At 40.9% G+C, this 20,530-nt stretch overlaps 1 protein-coding gene across 2 annotated transcripts in view; it reads left to right on the top strand.

Annotated features, from left to right (window-relative positions):
• Nucleotides 1-982: 982 nt before the first annotated feature.
• CBX1 (chromobox 1) overlaps nucleotides 983-20,530 on the top strand; it is a 43,170-nt gene continuing 23,622 nt past the window's right edge. For both annotated transcript variants that reach the window (XM_069064331.1, XM_069064329.1), the window contains exon 1: nucleotides 983-1,264. The gene's annotated coding sequence lies outside the window, so the exon portion shown is untranslated. The remainder of the gene's footprint in view (nucleotides 1,265-20,530) is intronic.

Genomic DNA, 20,530 nt, shown 5'->3' with positions numbered 1-20,530 from the left:
GAGTTGTAAATCATAATTGCCTTCATAGTCCAGTACCTATCCCCTACAAACTCTATTTGACATTTAAAGCCCTTTACAACCAGGTTACAAACTACTTTACCAAACTTACTACACATTACCCCCCCCTTCCCACTCATCTAGAATTCTATACCCACCAAACTGGGCTTGTTCTTCATCAACAACATTCTCTTCTCCACAGTCCTCCCGCCCTTTTCCTTGAAATGGATTCCCTGTTCACCTCTGAGACTCAAAAGAATTTCTAGCTTCCATCAAAGGAAATTCTAAAACTCAGTTGCAGAGAAACTCAGCTCAACCCTCATGTGTTTCTGATCCCAGCCATTTCTGATCCTGTCCAATTGGTAATGCCTTGCGCCCTAAATTATCTTGTGGTTACTTGATTACTTTGTGGTTACTTTGTATACATTTTTTACTTCGAGGGGCGGTGTTGCTGAGTAGGGAGCAAGCTGATCTCAAAGTCAGAAGACCTAGGTTTAAATTATTCTTCTGACCCGCCCCTCCTTCCCCCCCCCCCCCCCGAAAAGTTGCTTAACCTCCCAACATTTCAGACAAATCTCTTAGATTTATATCTTAATAAATGTGCATTCTAGGTTATAATAGTATAATAACTCTTAATTTATAAGTACAGTAATTAATACAAATTTTAATTTAGAAATCACAGAGAACTGCCAAGATGTTTGAATACAGAGGACTGGTTCAAACGCATATGTGAATATGCTTCTGTGTCTAGATCTTGGCGAGGGAAGGGACTGTTTCACTCTCTCACTGTATCCCTAGCAACCTGCCTGGTCTCTAGACGCTTAATAAATGCTTGTTGCTAGATGAGTTGATTACACGTGCCATAATCCAATCAGACACTACTAGTCCCTGGAGCCGCTATGGGGAGCTGGGGGTTTCGTCGGGTGACGTCACCACGTTCCTTCCCTCGCAGCACCCTGGGGGTTGTAGTCTGGGAACGACTTCAAGTTCCATACTGCCCCGGGTTGGGTCGCGGCGCCTGCGCGTTGCGCGCGGCGGGCAGAGCTGAGTACGGGGCTCTTTTGTTCCGCGGAGCTGGGACGATTGGCTGGGCCCGGGGGAGCTTCGTTTAGCCTAGCCTAGGTGAGGAGGGGCACCAGGCGCTAGGCGCGGCCGACGCTCTTCCTGGCTTACATAGTTCACCCTCCTCCTCGCCGTCCTTAGCCTCCTGCGACGCGCTAGCGGCGCGACACCGATTCCCCACGGGTTGAGTCGACGCTGCTCTGAGGTAAGGAGGGAGGGGTGTGTGTTTGTGTGTGTGAGTGTGTGTATAAGAGAGTATGTGTCTGGTGACACTGAGGGGGCGGGAAGGCGCTCGGCCGATGGGAATGGAGCCGTTAGGAGCCCGGCGCGCGGGAGACACCCCCCCCACCCCCTCCCCCACTGCTCCCCCAACCCTCGGTCCATTCCCGCGCGCAGACCCCTGGAGGGGGCGGGGCTCGTGGAGCGCGCGCGGCGCAGGCGAATCCCGAGCCGGAAACGGCCGGTGTGGTGGTCGGGCCCCCAGCACGTGCGGGCAGCGGCAGACGCGGGGGGGGGGGCCGGCGGCGCGCTTCGCTGGTAATAGTTGGCGGGGGGGGGGGGGGGCCTTGGGTCCCCACTAAAGGGGAGGAATGTGGCCCTGCGGCTGTGGGGGAGGAGGGGCGGAGCTTTGGCTACTTTACGGGGTATTGTTATTACCCGATATTCTGTAAAAGAAAAGGGGTGGGGCATAGGTGGCATTGAACGCCCTTCTCACGGGGTGGGGAGGCACTGCTGTTTTCCAGTTATGGATTTTTGTAGCAAATGCAAGTTTATGCATCTTAGAAGAAAATTTGAAGTTTGAGTAACGTTCTGGAATTCAGTTCCCCTCTCCTCCGCCTTCCCACGGCAGATTATCTCCAACTGATGCAATTGTAGTTTGTACATAATTTGCATGTTGTCTACCTCACGTGAACTTCTGGAGAGCAGGTACTGTCTTTTGCCTGACATTTGGAAAGCGTTTAGTAAATGCTTGTTGACTTGACAGGTACGTACTTGTGTTCGTGTGGTATCCCCAGTTAGACCGTGAGCTCCTTGAGGACAGATTTACTAAATCGTCGCCTTTCTTTTGTATCTCCGGCGTTTATAGCACAGTGGCAGGCTCGTATTGAAGAAGCGTTAAGACGAAAAGCTTGAGAAACCGAAGTTCTCTTGCTTGATGTACTTAATGTTAGCAACTGGTAACGAAATTTCGAAATAAAATGCCATCCATGTTACATTAGAAGAATCATTTCCAAGGCAAATGAAATAGAAAAAGGAAATGAACTTTTCGAACTTTTCATTCGTTCATTTTACTACGTTTCCTGCCCCTCCCCCTACATTTACAGACTTATTTTCCACTAAAAACTTGTGCTTAAGTTTTGTCAGCCTTGGGAGTGAGGAAGACCTGAATCCCACCTTAGACACTAGCTGGTTGACCCTGAGCAAGTCCCTCGACCTTTTTTCAGTCTCAGTTTCATAGTCTATAAATCAAGAGAAGTTGTATTTGATGGCTTCTTCCAGCCCTAAATCTACGAACCTTGGGAAGCTCCCTCTGCTTTCCCTCCCTCATTGGATGGTGACCTTGTTTTCTGCTGATCTTTGGAACTTTGATTTAGAGCTGAAAAGGGACCTGGAGACTCTAGTAATTTTTATTTTTCAAGTACTTTAAATTAAAAAGTAGTTGGTGGGAAAGCCCAAGTGTTTCTTTACCTTTACCGACTGGTCCATAGCGTGAACTGAGCCATACCTTGAGGCTTTGAGGCTTGGAGTAGTTGGTGGATTAGGCTTGAATTGTATTTCACTATTTAGCCTTTTGTCTGATAATTGGCGTCTCCAGTGACTGTTTAGGTTTTGTAACTACCTCCTTTGGAAAGAATTGCCCTGTTTTGTGTAAGAGTATAGAAGAAGATGCCTTTTCTTTTTGACCTTTTGTAAATTTAGGTGTTTCTTGGGAGCCAAACCTTGAGAATCCTAAATTTGAGAAGCAGCTTTTGAGTTAGTGAAAAGCAACAACTTTCACCTCTTTCAAAACTACCCGGGGCGGCCAGGTGGCTCAGCGAGTAAGCGCACTGGCTCCAGTGGCGGGATGACGTGGAGATCGAATCCCGGGCTCAGACACTCAGCACCACACCAAGAAATAACTGGCTGTGTAACCTTAAGCAAGTTACTTAACCCCGATTGCTTTAAAATAAAAAAGACTACCCAGAAGACTTAAGTTCTGTTAGGGCTTGTATGTACATATTACTGTATTAGCAGGAGGCATCCTGTCTGTGTGCCTCTACTTTTTTTTTTTTACTTCCACCAACCTGTAGTACCTTCTAAAGGCATGTGATATTGTGATCCTTGTATGTAAGAGGGGATATTATAGTATCTTGTTTTGCTCCCATAAGGTGTTATTGGGAGATAATTAACACTCTCAAGCTGTGTGGGAAACTTGCTTATCTTATTTTGCCTAGGCAATGGCTATCCTGATGCCAGGAGGGATCTGAAAGGTTGGGATAGGACATCTGGTTCAAACCTGAGAGGTGTTGCCCTGCTCACCAGTGTCCTCACTATTGTGCCTGATCAATTAATCTCATTAATATTATTTTCTTATCATGGGATATATTATCTGGGAGAGGGAATATGTAATGAGGACATGTAGAATGGGAGTGTAAGGAAGAGTAGTAACCTTGAGTCTGAACCAATCCCAACTCTGAGGGGAGGAGTCAGAATACCCTAAGGATATTTAAGATTGTTTTGTTTCTGTATGGAGTGTGAATGTTCCTAGTGAACACCTCTCTGGCTTTTAAAGTGTAATAAATGGCTTCCTCTGTCCACTGTTTCTGAGTTCTTTCTGTGAGAATGGATCAACAAGTAGATCTCCCTGCCTGGAAAGTCCTGTGAACCCCACAACCTTTGTTTCTCATATCTAGAAGCCTTCCAGACACTTACATTGAAGAAAATACAGTTAAAGTAAGCCTCTAGGCTGTGGAAAATCCTCATCTATTTTGTTCTTTATGATGACATTTTTGCTCCCAGTAGATTATATATTCCAAATTATTTTTCTTTAAAAGTGCTACAGTCTACTGCCAAGTTCTTTTTTTGTTAATTTTATTTTTATTTTTTTGGTTTTTGTAGGGCAATTGGGGTTAAGTAACTTGCCCAGGGTTACACGGTGTGTGGGTGTTGTGTCTGAGGCCAGAACCGAACTCAAGGGTCCTCCTGACTCCGGGGCCTTCCCTTACTGCCAGGTTCTTGATAAGAAAAGATGTACCTTATTGTGTTCTTCCTCTGTTTCTTTGTACATATGGTTAGATAGCTGAATTTTTCTAACCCCTTCTGGAGAAAAGATACCATTGAAATATGCCAATAGTCTATTAGAAAGGAATTTTTTACTTTTTTATTTTGGAGGGCAATTGGGGCTAAGTGACTTGCCCACTGTCACAGGGCTAGTAAGTGTCTCAAGTGTCTGAGGCTGGATTTGAACTCGGGTCCTCCTGACTCTAGGGCTGGTGCTCTATTCACTACTTCACCTAGCCACTCCAGAAAGGAATTTTTTAAATGAGAGAACTTAAGTACACTTTAAAAAGAGGATTGCTATATAATGTCATTTTCCAAAGGACATATTGTAGAATCTTAAGAACAGTAAGTAGGTAGAGTTTTATTCCTAGTTAGAAACATTCATTAATCACCTACTATGTTATAGGCATTGTGCCAGGTGTTGAAGATACAAAGAAAAACAAAAAAGTCCCTGATCTTTCCTCCCAGACAATCTTTGGAGATGAGGGCTCTAGTAGCTGGGGGATCAGAAAAGGCCATATGTAGAATGGGACCATTGAAGCTGAGCTTTGAAATGAGTTAGGACTTCTGAGAGGATGAGGTGAGATAGAAATAGATTGTGATGGAGACCTGATAATGAGGTTATGGGCTCTGGGAGCCCCCTTGAGCTCTCTTTGAGTCCTTGAGATATAGGTTCTGGGAACCTCCCTTGGACTCTTGATTGAATCATCCTATTTGATGAGGCAGGTCTGTTGCTAGACTTCCCACCCTTGAACTGGCTACCTCCCACCCTTAATCACTCAGTGACCTCATTAACTCCTCCTGAAGACCCTTCCTAAACCCCTCCTCTAGATTCCTTCCACAACCTTCTGTATATAAGACCTCATCTTGTCTTCCATGTCTGTGAGAGTGCCATGGAAGAGTTGAGAGCGCCATAGAAGGATCTAGCACAGACTCTGTGTCTAATGCAGGCAAACTTTTAATAAATTTTTCTTTTCTTTGGCTGAGAACACTAGTGGAATTCATTCGGCAGGACCCATCATGTTGGTATTTTGGGGTCTCCAGAGCAGCAACCCAACCCTCTTTAGTGGGTAACTTCACTGAGATGAAGGGCAGTGTAGAATGGGTAAAGACAACTAAAAACGCTTAGAAAGGTCTGGAGACGGATTGTGAAGGGCTTTAAATGTCAAACAGAATTTGAGTTTTTATTTTAACCCAGCAGCAGTAGAGAGCTGCTGGAACTTCTTTGAGCAATCTGAGTCTGGCAATCAGTAATATTCCTATAGATATTTATTTTGTAATTGTATGGTAGTTGTTGTTCACTTGTTTCTGACACTTTGTGATATCATTTGGTGTTTTCTTGGCAAAGAGACAGGAGTGTTTTGTCATTTCCTTCTCCAGCTCATTTTTACACATATGAGGAAACTGTAACTTGTAACAAAGAATTTAAAAGTAGAAAAACAGTTTATCAAAACTAATCAACACATCACCTGATTAATAGTTATTGTGTATGCAGTAATCAGTACCCTTAGTCATTTCCACCTCTACAAAAGGAGAGAGGTATTATTTTCTCATTTTTTCTTTGGAGACAAGCTTGTTCAATTATAATTACATATCCTTTCTCATTATTTAAAAAATTCTTTCCATTGACATTGTGTGGTCTTTGTGTATATTGTTTTCCTGGTTCCTTTTTCTTTAAAAATTAATAGGTGTCTTCCCATGCTTCTCTGAATTATTATTTTCCATTTCTTATGGCACAGTAGTATCCTACTGAATTAATATACCACAGTTTTTAGCCTTTTCCCAATGGGGTTTTTTTCCCTCCAGTTTTTGCCTACCCTGGAAAGTACTGCTATGAATGTTTTGGTATATGAGGGATCGTTTGTCTTTTAACCTACTCCTATAAAAGGGATCTCTGGGTCAAAAGGTATGGGCATTTTAGTAACTTGGCATAATTTCAAATTGATTTTCAGAATGGTTAGACCAAATTAAAGCTTTGATAACAGTATATTTAGTGTCCCTGTGTTGCTGCAGCCTTTCTAACATCTTTGCCAGTTTGGTGCCTGGGATGAAAACTGAGGTGTTTTGATTTGCATTTCTCTTTAATTTTTAGTAATTTTAATCAATCTTTCATATGGTTATTAATAATTTGTCATTCTTACGACAACTGTGTTGGGGTTTGTTTTTTTCAGTCATCCTTATTCATATCAGTTCCCTATATATCTTAAGATACAGGCCCTGATCTGAGATTAGAAGCAAACATTTTTGCCCCACTTGACAGCTTTATCCTAATTGCATTTATTTTGTTCATTCACAACCTTTTTAATTTTATGTAAACAAAATTAACCATTTTATCTTTTGTGTTCACTCTTTTTTGGTCAAGGACTCTCCCTCTAGCCATATCTGTGATAGGTAGCTAATCTAGTTTTCTTCTGTTTTTTATTTTGTCACATGATCATTCATATTCAGATCTCATTTACTTTTTTAAGGTTATCTATGCTACCGAATCCCTTCCCTCCCCCCCCCCCCCAGTTCTTCCCTATTGTGCTCTCAGGTTTCAGTTTTTTTCTTATCTAGTCTATTCCACAGATCCACTTGGCTATTTTTTTTTTCTTTTTGGAGTGGGGGAAAGCAGGGCACTTAGGGTTAAATGACTTGCACAAGGTCAGAGGACTACTAAATGTTAAGTGTCTGAGGCTGGATTTGAGCTCATGTTCTTCTGACTCCAGGGCCAATGCTCTATTCACTAACTCCCTCCCCCCTTCCTATTTTTAACTGGTACTAAGAGTTTTCTTCCAATTTTCTAATTGATGAGTCTTATGATGTACTTCACTGAACCTTCATTTTAATATAAGTCCACCATGATTAGATTTATCTTCTTAAGTATATCATATCTATCTAGCTATCTAGCATTGGCCTTGTAAAATAACTCTGCTCTTTGATACTTATCAAAGATAAGGGAAAGTCCTCCAAGCTGCACATGGCACCTGATATTTTGTACTTTTTAGATTCTTCTGTGAAGTCTTATCACATAGAAATAAAACAGTGAAATCAATGGAATTTATAAGAACAGAACTTATTTGGGAACCAAAATAAGCTCCAGGTCCTTAAATCTTTAAGTATATTTGTAAGAAGTTGCAGAAAAGATGCCTATTTTCATGAATAGGAGATCCCTATACCAAGTCAGTCACAGGTCTAATTCCTATCCCTTTAAATACAGAATAGAATTTTATCAGTACTGTAAGCATATAATGAACTCTTCAGTAACTGTCTCTGGTGAAACTTGATCCCTTACCTCCATTGAGTTGAATAATAGCAAGGATTTCCCAGATAGCAAGGACAACTGAAATTGGTGAATACCCTCCCCCAGATGAATTGGAGAAATTATTCAGATATGAGCAAAATTCTGGACAGGGACAAAGCTTAATTTTTGAACTAGTTGACTTTTACTGAGTTATTCTTTGCTAAATTTAGGTTTTTTGATTGCTGAGAAAGGATCTTACAAATGAGAAGCATCATGGTAGGAAGGGCTTTAGATTTGTAAATATTTATATATTTGGGGCTGAAAGGGACTGTAGAAACCATGTAGGCAAGCCTCCCTCATTTTTACAGAAGAGAAATCCGAGATACAGAGATGTTAAATCGATAGAATAGAAATGTGTGGGATGAAAAAGTTCAGAAAAGGTCTTTATTCTTTCTCCTGAGAAAGGGCACAGCCTTTTTTGAGGAAGCTGGTAGGCTTCTTTTGTCCTAATCCTAACTCCTGCCCCTCACACCTGTCCTACCTCAAGGTGAGGCAAGCTCACAATCATTTACTGGGGTTAACTAATTTGGGCAATGCAATTTCTTTTTTTTTTTTTAGGGGTTAAGTAACTTGCTCAAGGTTATATGGCCAGTTATTTCTGGGTGTGGTGCTAAGTATCAGAGCCCGGATTTGGGATTTCATCCCCCAGGTCATCCCCCAGGTCATCCCAAGATGTGCTCTTACTAGCTGTGCTACCTGACCGCCCCTGGGCAATGCAATTTCAGTTCTTTATTATCCTAATTATTCATAGCTGATCTTTACCCTATCAGAAAGTTATGTTTTACAATCCTTCATCATGCATTTCCTTTCACCAAATTTGGAAGCCCCCAATCATAAGTGGACTAGTATCGTTTTCTTTCAAATTACCTCATTTGGGGAAATCATTAGTTACTCATGAGACTGAACTGGCTTTACAAAGTGTGGAGAAGAGATAGGAATGTAACTGGGAGTTAAAAAATGAGGAAACTGGGGCGACTAGGTGGCACAGAGTAGAGCACTGGCCCTGGAGTCAGGAGGAATTGAATTCAAATCCGACCTCAAACACTTAACACAAAAACTAGCCCTGTGACTTTGGTCAAGTCACTTAACCCCAATTGCCCTCAAAAAAAAAACAAAAAAATGAGGAAACTTCATTGTGAGTCATCTCTCACAGAAAGGAGCAGAAGCAGGGATTTGAACCCAGGTTTTAAAATTCCACAATATTTTCACTAGATCTTGTATTTGAATCTTCTCTGCCATTTAGTACCTGTGTGACCTTTGGATAGATCACTTAATCTCAGAAGTGTATCTATAAAATACCCTTCAAAAGCTATGGTTCTATGATGCAATATCTGAGAAACGTTTTATTTCTCCTTTTCCCCCCTTTTCTAATTAATTTTTAGTTTTCGACATTGATTTCTACAAGATTTTGAGTCCCAAATTTTCTCCCCATCTCTACCCTTCCCCCTACCCCAGGGCAAGATAGATTTCTCTATCCCATTGCCTGTACATCTTATTTCCCAATTGCATGTAAAAACAATTTTTAACATTTGTTTTTAAAACTTTTGAGTTACAAATTCTCTCCCTTCTTCCCTTCCCACCCACCTTCATTTAGCTGGCCAGCAATTCAGTATAGGTTATACATGCTTAGTTATGCAAAACACTTCCATAATAGTCATGCAAAAACACTTCCATAATAGTCCTGTCTTGAAAGACTATTTCCCTCCATCCTATCCCAACCCCCTGCTTATTCTGTTTTCTCCTTTGATCCTATCCCTTTTCAAGTGTTTGCTCTGACTACCCCCTTCCCCAGTCTGCCCTCCCTTCTGTCATTCCCCACCTTACTTTGCAGTAGCATAAGATACCCAATTAAGTGTGTATGTTATTCCCTTCTTAAGCTAAATCCACTGACAGTAAGGTTCACTCATTCCCTCTCACTTGCCCTTCCCCTCCATTGTGAAACCTTTTTCTTGCCTCTTTTGTGTGAGATAATTTACCCCATTCTGTCTCCTCCTTTCTCCTTCTCCCAATATATTCCTCTCTCACTCTTTAATTTTATTATTTATATATCATCCCTTCATATTCAACTCACTCTGTGCCATCTGTCTACCTAGTATCTACTTATTTCCTCCAACTACTCTAATAAGTCCCTTATGATTTCTCTTTCCTTTTCATGCTTCTCTTGAGTCTTATATTTGAAAGTCTGGTTTTCTATTCAGCTCTGGTCTTTTCATCAAGAATGCTTGAAAGTCCTTTATTTCATCGAATAGCAATTTTTTCCCTTGAAGTATTATACTCGGTTTTGCTGGGTAGGTCATTCTTGGTTTTATTCCTAGCTCCTTGTAAAGCCAAGCATGAGCAGCTTTTCAGATGACTGCTGCTGTGAACAGCTTTTCAAGATTCCTATTACACAGTATAGTGAACTCTATTCAGTAACAAATCAGAGCAAAACATTCACAGAAAACAAAGTACAGCATTCAGAATGTTATAACTTCACAACTTACCACTAAAATGGCTACACAGTTTTCATCAAAGTGGTTACATAGTTTTAAGCAAAAGATAACACTCATTTAGTAAATCCTTAATTCTGTCACCCTTAAGGAGGCAAGACTCCTTAATTGACACAAAATACAAAGGTCAAAGTCCTCCACCCATGGGATGCAATCAAGTTACAATATCATCAGTCACTACTCAGTACCCTGTTAAAGGGGTAGTGGAAAGTACAAAGGCCATCTCACGCCTAGGTCACAGTAAATCATAATCTTTTCAGTCATCATCAGGTACCCAAGGAGAAGTCTTTTCATCTTGACTCTAGGCAGGCTCTCAGCTTCCATGGTTCCTCTTCCATGGTCCCAGCTCCTGCCCAAAACTAACCAACTGCCACCTGAGTTCAAAGTCAGACAGCTCCTAGTTCCTTGTCCAGCTCTCCTTACAGTTCCTTTTTCATCTTGAAGTTCAGTGTCTAATCCACCTCAAGTCCTTCACAGTTCCTGTTCCTGGGAAAACAAGGCTTAACAAAGCCACAATAACATTCACCCCTATTGCCGGCACCCTTATCTAGATCACTTTCTGCCTGTGAACATAGACCTAAAATAGACAGACAAATTATCGACACCACAGTCATGCTTCCTCTGGCACCTCTGGTTGGCCACCATAAGCTCCTTCTCAAAATCACTTTCTTCAGCCTGGGCCTCTCCCTCCTCAGCTTCCACCAGTCTTGCTCCAAGAAGTTCTGACTTTTCAGTTCATGTTTTTCCTTATAGAAGGTATTAGCTCCTCCCTCTCCAGCCCCTTCCTGTTACATCAGCAGCAGGTGTTCATAGCTTCTGTTTCTTAACAGAGGTTTGACATAATTAACTTGAAACTAAGTACTTGTTTACTTGCCAATATAAGGGGATCTTCAAATTCCATTACTATTACATTCCTCTGACCTCTGGAATATCATATTCTAAGCTCTTCAGTCCCTTAATGTGGAAGCTGCTGGGTCTTGTGTTATCCTGATTGTATTTTCACAATACTTGAATTATTTCTTTCTGACTGTTTGGAATAGTTTCTCCTTGACCTGTAGAATTTGGCTATAATATTACTAGGAATTTTCCTTTTGGGATCTTTTTCAAGAGGCAGTTGGTGGATTCTTAGAATTTCTATTTTAACCCTCTGGTTCTATAATATCAGGGCAGTTTTCCTTGGTTTCTTTTTTTTTTCCTTTTTGGAGGGCAGTTGGGGTTAAGTGACTTGCCCAAGGTCACATGGCTAGTTTTTGTTAGGTGTCTAAGGCCAGATTTGAATTCAGGCCCTCCTCACTCCAGGACTCTATTCACTGGGCCACCTAGCCGCCCCAATAATGTCTTGAAGATGATGTCTAAGCTCTTTTTGATCATGGCTTTCATGTAGTCAAACATTTTTTAAATTGGCTTTCCTGGATCTTTTCCAGGTCAGTGGTTTTTACAATGAGATATGTCACATTGTCTTCAATTTTTTTTCATTCTTTTGGTTCTGTTTTATCTTGATTTCTCATAAACTCATTAGCTTCCATTTGCTCCATTCTAATTTTGAAGGAATTATTTTCTTCATTGAACTTTTGGACCTTCTTTTCCATTTGGCCCATTCCACTTTTTAAAGCATTCTTCTCATTGGCTTTTTGGACCTCTTTTACCATTTGGGTTAGTCTATTTTTTTTTTTTAATTTTTATTTTTTTGCCTTTTGGAGGGCAGTTGGGGTTAAGTAACTTGCCCAAGGTTACACAGCTAGTTTTTTTTGTATGGGTGTTATGTGTCTGAGGCTGGAACCAAACTTGTGTCCTCCTGATGCTTAACTCACTGTGACACCTAGCCACCCCCAAGGGTTAGTGTATTTTTAAGGTGTTATTTTCTTCAGTATTTTTTTGGGTCTCCTTTAGAAAGTTCACATGTTTTTTCATTATTTTCTTGCATCACTCTCATTTCTCTTCCCAATTTTTCCTCTATTTCTCTTAGTTGATTTTCAAAATCCTTTTTGAGCTCTTCCATGGCCTGTGACCATGAATTGGTCATTTTTCTTCTAGTCTTTTGATGTGAGAACTTTGACTTTGTTGTGTGTTTTGGTTGTATGTTTTGATCTTCTTTGTCACCAGAGAAAGACTCTAGTCTGACTTTTTTTATTCTGTTTATTTATCTTCTCATCCAAATACTTGATTTTCTAACACCCTGTCAAGGCAGGACTCTGCTTTCAATGAGGGTGAGTGTACTATTCTAGGCTTCTGGGGTTTTGTATCAGCTGCTGGATCCCTCACAGTCTCTGAGCCCAGAGTACTGGAAGCTGCTGCATCACTGCAGCCACCTCCTTTGCCTCAGCCTGGATGAAGGGCTCCTCTTTCATCCAGGTTCCACAGAAGTCCCCCCACTGACCTTCCATGCTGTTCTCATGGTGTTTGTAGGTTGAGAAGTCTGGAAATTACCACAGCTGCCAGCAGTTCAGTCTCTTGAGGCCTGCTCTGACCCTGGCTTACTGTAGCGGCAAGCACCCCGGCATCCCCAGGGTGTCTGCTCACACAGGTTCTTAGATCTGCTTTGATAAAGGAAAGCAACTCAAAATGGGTTAACAAGCTTACTTTAATCAGTCAAACATGTATCGTTTACCTAGTTCAGGGGAAAGAGGTCAGCACCCCAAACTTCAGAATATACAGACAGAATTATCAAGACAGAAACAGATCAAGTAGACAAGATTTCAAACTGTCCAACCATTACATCCGTACCCAATCAACATCTGGGTTTCAAAGCCAGGGGCTCTGGACAACGGCTTCCCAGAATCCAGATCAAATCACAGAACACTTCTCAAAGTGAGCCCCAAAACAAAGCTACACATCAGGGCTTTTATACAGCCTTCTCCTGGCTCAGAGAATGTCACAACCTTATTGACTCACTGGCCAATCAAGAAATATCTACTGAAAAACAAGCCTCCCACCCCAGGCTCTGGGTGCACTTTAGCCTAGGGGCAGGGAAGATCTTTAAATTTACATTCCCATTACACTTACCCCCAGCGTGCTCTTAGCCCGAGGTGTTACCCTTTCCTGTTGGCATTCCAGGCTGTCTTGAGCTGGAGATGTATTCCACTTTTGTCATTTTGTGGGGGCTGCAGCTGTAGAATTTGTTTAGAGTAAATTTTTTACAGGTATTTGGAGGGGTTTGAGGGAAAGCTCAAATAAGTCCTTGTGTTTACTTTGCCATCTTGGCTCTGCCCCCATTCTTTCTCTTTACTGGTTAAAGTTGTTGCTAATAATTTGGACCTTTGTGGAGGGAGAAGATTTTTATGCTTCCAAACTTTCACTTTCTTTGAGCTCTGATTTAATTCTAGCTTTGTTTGACTTTCTTCCTTTACTTAAAATGCCTTTAGAAGAAGGACCTTATAGTGGGTGAGCAATACTGACTCTTGTGGCCTCAATTTGTAAAGTGGTTTCATCTACACAGGTTACTGCCAAAGTAACCATTGACACATCTCTGATGTGGTTTATGAAGGGTCCTACAGAAGAGTCTAGCATGGAGTCCTTAGAGTACCCAAAGGCCAGGGATCCTTTAGGGAGTTGACTGTTGCTCATTATGTGTGTGAGGCATGAACAGTGTTCTCTTGCTGTCAGGTTTTTCATCTGGAAACCATTCCCTTCGCCAATAAAACCACATCCTGAGGAACAGACAAAAGGTACTTTTGAATTACTATGGAAGATATTATATATCGGTGATGTCAAAGTCAGAAATGGAACATTGCCCAATTACATTTTAACCTGGTTAGGGCCACGTTTTGGAATGTTGCAGGCTGTATATGATTAGGCTTCACCTGCCTTTTAATAACAGCTCTGTAGTGCTTTTGGAAAACCATTGTCACATTGGTTTTCCCTTTTACCATTGGGGCTTGTCATTCAGGTTCATCTTGCTTATCTTCCTAAGAGTTGATTTAGATAATTTGAAAGTTTAAGAAAAAAAAGTTCCCTATGTCTGCCTAGTATCCCTATTGCCCATTGAATAAAATTCAGATTCTTTATCCTAGATATTCAAGGCCTTGACACCACCTGGGCCCAAATAATCTTTCCCAATCTTGACTCTGCACAGAAGCCCTCAACTTCAACTGTAATCAAATTTTCATTGTTCCATGCTCTTGCTAAAAGTGTTACCAGTGGTCATTCAATCAACAAACATGTATTAAGCTCTTAATGTGTGTGCCAGGAACTATGCTGAATCCCAGAAAATATAAAGAAGAGAAAAAATGCATTCCTTTCACTGGAGGAGCTCACTTTCTTTTTTTTCTTTTTCTTTTTTGCCTTTTGGAGGGCAGTTGGGATTAAGTAACTTGCCTAAGGTTACATGGCTAGTTTTTTTTCTGTGTTAAGTGTCTGAGGCCTTATCCAAACCCAGTTCCTCCTGACAACATGCAAAATAAGTATCTTTAAGATATATGGAGTTTTAATGGAACATCTTCATAGGGAGAAAGTGGGGGGGGGCTGACAAAAAGAAATGCCTCCTGCAGGTGGTAGGATTTGAACAAAGTCTTGAAGTAAGCTAGGAGACAGAGGTGAAAGGAAGAATGTTTCGGGCTTGGATCAACTAGTAGGAAGGCTCAGATGCTGGAGATGGAGGGTTGTGTGCAAGAAACAGCAAGAAAGCCAGGACCACTGGAACATAGATTACATAGAGGGAAATAAAGTGCAAGACTAGAAAGGTAGGATGGTTCCAGATTGTAAAGGGTTTTAAAAGCTTGACAGAGGATGGCATATTTGATCTTGGAGGTAGTGGGAGCCACTGGAATTTCTTGAGCAAGGGTTAGAAAGGCTGTTTGAGTGATCTAGGTGTGAAGAGGTGGGTACTTATTTGAAAGCTGTTGTGAAGGTAGAACAAGACTTGGCAACAGATTGGACAAATGAGATGGGTGCAGTTGAGAAGTTGAGGATGACAGCAAAGTTAAGAGCCAGAATAACTGAGAGGATTGTTGTGCTTTTGGCAGCAGTAGAGAAGTTTGGAAGAGGAGATTTTTTTTTTTTTAAGCAATCAGGGTTAAGTAACTTGCTCAAGGTTACATGGCCAGTTATTATTTCTGGGTGTGGTGCTGAGTATCTGAGCTCGGATTTGATCCAGGTCATCTGGACACTGGAGCCGGTGCTCTTACTCGCTGAGCCACCTATCCGCCCCAAGAGGAGAATTTTTTGAGGAAAGATAATCAGTTCTATTTTGCTCATGATGAACAGGAGAGCTCAGGAGAAAAATTTGGACTGGATTTATAGATCTGGAAATCATCTGCATAGAAGTGATAATTGTACCCTTGGAAACTGATGAGACCAACAAGTCATATAGTATAAAGAGGGTTCAACTTTTTTTTGTGTTATGGACCCTTTTGGTCCTATGGACCTCTTCTTAGAATAATATATTGTTGTTTTTTAATTTATAATTGAAGAAAATAATGAAATTTTATCTAGACATTAATAAAAATAGGGTAATTTCTTTTCACCAACTGAGTTAACAGACTTCTCTCCTCAAATCTATTTATAGACCTTTTGGGAAGATGGTTTAAGAACTCCTTGATATGGAGAAAGAAGAGAAGACTCAGCATATGCTTGAGTAATAGCTATTTCACGGGTGTCTCCTGGATGAAACTCCAGCAGTGAATACTAAGAAGTAGCAGTCAGACAGGTTAGGAGAAAGTCATGAAAACCCAGAAGAGGGGAGAGTACCCATAGAGGGTGATCAATAGTGTTCAAGGCTGCAGAGGTCAAAAACGAAGTTAGATGAAGGCTATTAGATTTGGAAATTAAGAGATTATTGGTAATTTTTGGGAGATCAGTTTCATTGGAATGACACAATCCAGAAGTATTTATCAATCACAATAAGTAGGGCATTGTGCTGGCCAGTGGGTTTACAGAAAGAAAAGAAAAATAGGCCCTGTCCTCTTGGAGCTTATATTCCATAGAAATTCCCTTTCAAAGGATAGAATTTTCTACTTTTCTAAATCCCACCTATGAAATTGTAATCAATTACTTCTTTTAATTAATTGATTTTGCAGGTTTGCCCTTACAATCCTATTAGGATAAGTTACTTTAGTAATGGGGAAATAGAAGCTTGTCTGACCTTGACCCTATGCTGCATAGCAGGGCCTTAGTTGGCCATAGCTAATTTCCCTGTTTCTGCAAAGCTGAGCTCCTGCAGAGATAGAAACTGATGCGATAAGTTCCTCTTTTCAACTAGTCTTAACCAGTCTCCTTATATGCCATGATGTCAAGCATTCCACTTGTCCTAGTCTTTGTAATACTCTAACCTGTAGGAAAGAAACTGCTTGATACTACCACTCTTCCCAACTTAGCCAGTAGCTTATTATTACAAATCAGCTTGATTCCCTATTCCCTGAATGGGTCCCTCTTTTCTGTTCTCCTATTTTCAGAATATCTCAAACATAACTTATTGTGTAACGTTCCAGCCAATGAGAATAACAACACTTATGTTATTCAAAATTCTGTAACTTTTGATTGCTCTTTTGTGTTCTCTCTTTATTGAATATAAAAAAGTCCTGTAAAACCCCATGAGGCATCCTTGTGTACTGATGAAGAGCCTTGGATCCCGTTTATTAGAAATTCCTAATAAATTGATTATGTTGGATTTTATTGCCTCAGTTTCTCAGGATGTTTTAGATTGTAATTGGGACACACCTATCCTAGATCTAGCTTAAATTTCATCTAAGTCTCAACTGATTGATTCCATCCCTCCTAGCTCTTTTACATAATTATTGTCTTTAATTAATTTATAAATAGTCTAGTACTATCTTGTACCATTTCTGTTGTCTATTTATCTTGAACTGTTATTTATATCTATATTGTTACTTTTCTTCATTTGTCATTTCTCCTAACTAGAGTTTAAGTTCTTTAAGGGCTTATTAACCCCTCCACCCCCCCCCCCTTTTAAACATTGTAAATGCTCTGTAAATGTGTAAAGTTTGTTGTCTTTCTACAGAAGATACTGTCTTTGGTTTTTTTGCCTGCACTAAAGTACTAACCTCATGTTTAAGGTGAAAGAGGAGATCACCATCATAAGCAAGTGCTTGTTTTTTAAAATCAGTATCTTTTGATTTTATATCACTTGAATTTCTCACAGTACTCCTTCTCAAAGAGCATTCCTTATAACAGGTTTTTTGTTATTGTTGTTTTTTGCTTTTTGGAGGGCAGTTGGAGTTAAGTGACTTGCCCAGAGTCACACAGATAGTAAGTGTGTCAAGCCGTCTGAGGCCACATTTGAACTCAGGTCCTCCTGACTCTAGGGCTGGTGGTCCATTCACTGTGCCACCTAGCAACCCCTATAACAGTAATTTTTTTTTTTTTAAAGCAATTGGGGTTAAGCAACTTGCTCAGGATTACATGGCCAGGTGTTTCTGGGTGGGTGCTAAGTGTCTGAGCCTGGATTTGATCCCAGGTCATCCTGACTCTGGGGTTGGTGCTCTTACTCGCTTTGCTACCTGGCCGCCCCTGTAACAGTATTTTTAAAAGGAAAAAAAATAAAAAGAGGAAGGGGACAAAAAATAAATCAGGAAAACTGATCAGTAATTCTGAAAATATATGCTGTATTCTACACCTGAGGACCTCCAAACTCTGGAGTATCTTCTTTGGCCCTATTAGATGTCTTCTCATGTCTCTTTGGGGTCATGCTATCAACAGACATTTAGACATCTCATTTCCTACCTGGCCACTCTCATTTTGGCCTTCTTTGACTTCTCTACCATGCCCTCATCTAATCATCTTGCAAGATTCAGACTTGTTATTCACATTTCTTTAGTACCTTCTCTGCCTATTAGATTATGAACTCCTTCAAGGCAGGAACTGCCTTTTTTCTTTGTGTGCCCAGCACTTAGCACAGGGCCTGGCATGTAGTAGGCATTTATTGCCTTATAGATTCTGCCCCTCTAATTGGAAGAGCCATCAAGTCCTCCATTTGAGGAAGGGGTGGGACAGGACAGGACAGACCTCATTTCTCACTTGGCTACATTCACTTTGAATTTCTGTGGCTTCTCCATCTTCCCCTACCATGTGCCTCCCTGCAGCTTTCTTTTGTGTGTTGTCTTCCCCCATTAGTTGGTCAGCTCCTTGAAGGCAGGGACTGTCTTTTTTTATCTTTTGTGTCCCCAACACAGCTCATGGCACATAGTAAATGCTTAATAAATGGTTATTGATTGATTTACTACTATGTGCCAGGCATTGTACTAATTGATCAGGCTGCTAAGAGCCTTCACGTACTCAAAGAGCTATCATTCTGATGGGGGAGACAATATGCAGACAGCTATGTATATATAAGATATAGAGAACACAAATAAGAGGTTATCTCCGGGAGGAGGGGGAGGAAACAAACATTTTTTTTAAGCACCTACTGTGTGCCATGCACTGTGCTAAGCACTTTATAAATATGTTGTCATTTGATCCTCCCAACTATGAGATAGCACCTATAAGATAGGTGCTATTATTATCCTCACTCAGTTAAGGAAACTTAAGATGGAGATTAAGTGACTTGCTCAGGTCTTCCTAACTCCAGGCCCAGCACTCTCTCTACTGAAACTCCTAGCAAGAGAGGGGGAGGGGAGGATTTTAGCTGAGTCTAAATCTTAAAAAGCCAGGAGAATGAGAAATGAAAAACTGGGGTAGGGGGACAGTGAAAAGAAGGAGCTCAAGTCAAGAGGTGGTGTCATGTGTGAGGAAATTCAAGAAGGCCAGTGTTACTGTATTATAAAATTTCAGAAGATTGGAAAGGTGGGAAAGGGCCAAGGAGAAATAGTACACATGATGGGAAATGGTCTCTGACTACCTGGAGAAAATCTTGACCTGAATGGCCCAGCAACACCTCAAATTCAATCTGTTGTGCACTGTTTGTTATATCACTTACAGCTCTTTCTGTTTTTCTTCCCTCTCCCCATCCTTCTCAAACTTCCCTGCACCAAGGTCTTCCTGCTTCTACAGGCTGCTTCTTCACTTAGTAGGATCCATATGCTCAACCCTTTAGGAATTTCTTTTTGCTCTTAAAGGCCTTCTATAATCTGGCACCTGTTTTTTTTTGCAGTTTTGCCTCCTATTGCTTTCCTTTCTGTAGTTCATCTAAACTGGACTACCATACTATATCCAAATTTTACCACTCTGCTCTGCCTCCCTCCCCCCCCCCCCCCTTTTTCCTTTTCCTGGAATCCCCTCCCCGACACTGCCCTCTCAACTTTTAAAGAGACACATTTTGAATTGTTCTTTAATCTTTATAGCCCAACTCAAATGTCTCCTTTAGTAGAAAGCTTTCCCTGATCTTCTAGTGAATCCCCTTGCAATTCATATAGAACTTTGCAGTTTTCTTGCAAACTTACACATTTTGTATTTCTGAACTCAGGAAGCATTTACTGAGCATCTGTCTTAGTTAGACTAACTTTGAGCTTCAGATATAAAGATGAAACAATACCTACTTTTCAGGAGCTCACATTTATAAATAGAAGTAATGGAGAGGAGCATTTGGGATATCAGGAAGGGCTTGGTGTAGAAGGTGGTGCTTAAGCTGTGTCATAAAGGAAGAGAAGGATCCTATGAAGTAGAGGCAAGGAGAAAGGAGGGTGAGCAGTGTAAAATGAGACTGAAAAGATAGGATGGGACCAGTTTGTTGAGGGCCTTTAAAAGCAAAAGAAAATAGGAGCCATAGGAGTTTAGAGGAGTGATGTGAAATCATGTTGGCAGCTTTGTGGAGAATGGATTGGAATGGGGTAAGGCTTGAGGTAGTGAAGTCCAATTAGACTATGACCATGGTCTAGAGAAAAGGAGGTAATGAAGGCCTGAAGCAAGGTGGTTGGTTATCTGAATCTAGGGAAGAGAGGATGTACAGTTAGAAACAAATGATAAAACTATTGTTTGGATATGCTGGGTGAGGGAAAGGGCTAGAATAAAGTTATGAATCTCAGATGCTGGGAAAACAGGGGTAACTTTGACAGAAAGAAAAAGTTTGACAGACATGAGTTGGGGGAATAAAAAGTTTTGTTTTGGACATTTTGAAATATGCAGGATTTTTATGCTAGACCTATTAATTAATGGGCAGGGAAGATCTTTCTATTTCATTAACATTACACTATCTGGGTCCAGTGGCCAGATATTCATCAAGAGGATGGGAGATGGCCAAGGATGCAGTGGGAGACCTTGGCCCTTTTAAACTAAGATCTTGTCAGTTTCTCACTTTAGTGAGGCAACGCCCATTCAGTGAATAGGCAGGCCTCTTTTAGAAGTGAGTCTAGGCATGGCTCCTTTAATAAAAAAAATTTCAGATTAGGAGGGGAAAGACCCTCAGGATTGCTGGCCTAAAAAGAGAAAAAATCTGGGCATCAGAAGGCCCAAAAAATAACCATTAAGTGGTGCTTGGGCAGGGACCTATTGTCCAATTCATGAGATCCAGAGTAAATTGAGTTTGAGGCTTGGTTCTTTGAGAAAGAAA

Source organism: Petaurus breviceps, unplaced genomic scaffold (assembly GCF_028583685.1).
Source record: "Petaurus breviceps papuanus isolate PSGF00001 unplaced genomic scaffold, PetGlider_PUasm1.0 90630, whole genome shotgun sequence".
Taxonomy (NCBI): domain Eukaryota; kingdom Metazoa; phylum Chordata; class Mammalia; order Diprotodontia; family Petauridae; genus Petaurus; species Petaurus breviceps.
The sequence above is the reverse complement of the archived record's forward strand: the minus strand, read 5'-3'. Positions and strand labels throughout refer to the sequence as shown.